The following is a 3,151-nucleotide window of genomic DNA, read 5'->3' as shown; positions in this document are numbered from 1 at the left end:
AGGTATTATTCTTTGCATAAGCTCTCATTGAATTAATTAGATTATGCGACAACTGTTATTATTTCAGTTTAATAATTGACTTTAAAAAAAAAAAACTCTTTGCGTACAATTGTATACCCTGTTGGTATATCTTTATACTATACTGGTATCATATATTAGTTGGAACATTTTTTTGGTTGTATTAACTACATTTAATTGGTATACTATTTGATTTTTCTTTAGTAATAGTAGAATAATACAGTATCTTGAATATTTTTAATTTTCCTTTATGCATGTGTATTATGTAATCATTTTGATTTTTTCTTTATGCGCTTGGTTTATATAATAGTATTATAGTACAATAACTTGAAATACATTCTTATATTAATATGTGGTACACTATTTTTTTATTTTTCTCTTTGTGCATGTGTATTATGTAATAGTAGTATAATCATATATAGTTACCTGGAATTAATTAGTAAAACTATATACCCTATTGGTATAATTATATGTCATATTGGTATCATATGGTAGTTGGAATATTTTTGGGTTGTTTTAGTTGCATTTTAAGTGAATTCTATTATGAAGTGATTTATACGATCATGTTTTGCTGTGTTGGATTTTCTTGTACCTATGGATATAGATTTTGTGTATTATGTAATAATTTTTATAGTTATATGCATGCAGTTGTTGGAACGCCCCCATACAATTATATACCCTATTAGTATAGTTATATACTTAGATTGGTATCATATGCTTGTTGAATCATTTTTTGGTTGTATTGACTGCATTTAATTGGTACACTATTTAATTTTTTTTTAATAATAGTAATGTAGTACAATATCTTGAAATACTTTATTATATTAATATGTGGTACACTAATTTTTTAATTTTCTCTTTATGCATGTGTGTTATGTAATAGTAATATAGTCATACAATTGCCGAAAATTAACCAGTAAAATTGTATACCATATTGTTTTAGCTATATTTTTAAGTGATTACTATTTTAAAATTATTTATATGAACATGATTTTGCAGTGCTGGAATTTTTTTGTGTCGATGGACATAGATTATGTGTATTATGTAATATTTTTTTTATAGTTATAGCCAGTTGTTGAAACGACCCCATATAACTATATACCATGTTAGTATACGGAATGAGCAAGATGATTTGCGAATTCTACAGTCTAATTTTCTCATACTTTTATTGCATCCTTTAATGTTTTGGTACAATAATATAGTCGTAGATAGTTGTAGCAATATTCTAGAGCAATCATATACTATGTTGATATACATGTATACCATATTGGTATCATATGGTACTAGAAGTCTTTTTTGCTACTTATACTTTTATTGCATTTTTCAATATTTTATTATCATTTCTATTCTAACTAGTATATATGGAGATTTGATAGCCGTAGATTATGTTTTCTTGCTCCATAACTGGCTGTGTTACTGTTAATGGTAGAGTGTGTACTGGTATTTATAGGGAATAAGATCAAAGTTTACATGACAATCACGTGTTGATTCTTAGAATCTGATTATGTAATTTATGGTGCTCAGCAGTAGTCAATGTGATATTAAGTGAATTAGATCAAGTGACAATTGATATTATTTCAGTTTAATAATTGAATTTAAAAAATGAGAAAAAAGACAAAAGGTATATTATACTAGTTATATTAAAAAAGGGTGAACAAATATTTACTATATCAGTTATTTTTTCTTATTGTATAAAAAAAGAATAATAAAAAATAGTGAAAACAGTAAATGAAATTAGATTATGAAGAGAAAAAGAATATAAAAAATAACTTAAAATGAAATTAGAAAAGAAACAAAGAAAAAAATAAGAAGAAATCGTGAAGAAGGAAAATGAGAAGAGAAAGAAAAACGGAAAAAAGAAAAGAAGCATAGAAATAAAAAAGTATTGGAGAAAAAAAAGAAAATTCTCCACAAAAACTACTATGGGTAGGAAATGTAATTAATTTGATGAGTAAAAAAATAAATTGATAGTAAAGGATAAATAATTTTATTTTTATGTGTAACCGTGTCATTCTCCCTTTCTCCTCTTTATTTCATGATTGCATCATGGGCTTCGTGGCTTAATAAGGTTTGCGCATTTAGTTCTATTTTACATGCCACCTGATTTTAGTTAAGTGACAATGTATCAAATTTTGGTAGACATATTACTTTGACATTTTGTGCTTGCGAGTAAAACATACAACTTGATAAATTACTCGAAATGCATGTAAATTCAAAAATTTAAATGTGCAAACTTATTCTGCTGTTAAAAATTAAAACTTTACCTTACATTCACTTAGATACAGGGTAAGGTTCTCTCTTTTATTTTCACTTCCCCCCTTCCAAACTAATTACAGCTTCACGACAATAACAATGTATTTAGTGTATTTTTATAAGTGAGATGTAGGAAGGATATTGTGTACGCGGACGACTTAAGGAAAGTACAAACATAGCAATTTTGAAAAAGAGATAGGGTAATGAAAAAAGCTATAAAAAGAGAAGCAATAACAATAACCAAAAAATAAAATAACTGATGAGAGATCTTTACACAAATAGTCGGCCACATTAATTATTTACTTTTTCTAGCCATATACATAAATTATACATAATTATGCACATGTAATACATAAATTATGCATATATTATAGATTCACTGGCTATTTTTTGTTTAAATAATATGGTGGACGACTATTTGGGTTAATAACAATAGAATTCTAAAAATATAGGATAGAGAGTAATACTAGATCAATAAGTATGGAAAACAAATACAAGCATGAAAAAGAAAAATGCTCGACTATTTATTACCTGCTATGTTAATCCCGACCTTCACACCTTCCGCTTTTCAAAAGATTTTTTGAAAGAAAAGGAAAAAGAGAAAGAAATTTTAACTTCCACTTTTAATAATAAACTTTTCATAACTTACGGATTAGATCTTAAAATCTTGACAGGAAAAGATTACCGGTTCAAATTATTAAAGGAGTAAAGTGGGGAGTTCCCGAGAGAATTAAAAATAGATGTTAAATTTCCAATACCTAATTTCCTAATTCAGCAATTTTAGCAAAGGAAATGAATGTGGGAGAAACTTTTTTATTATTTTTTATAATAAATAAACTACAAGAAGCGAAAAAGCAAAACAGAAAACCCTTAAAACCCT

The sequence above is a fragment of the Nicotiana tabacum genome, chromosome 13 (genome assembly GCF_000715075.1).
Source record: "Nicotiana tabacum cultivar K326 chromosome 13, ASM71507v2, whole genome shotgun sequence".
Classification (NCBI taxonomy): domain Eukaryota; kingdom Viridiplantae; phylum Streptophyta; class Magnoliopsida; order Solanales; family Solanaceae; genus Nicotiana; species Nicotiana tabacum.
Note: the sequence above shows the minus strand (reverse complement) of the source record.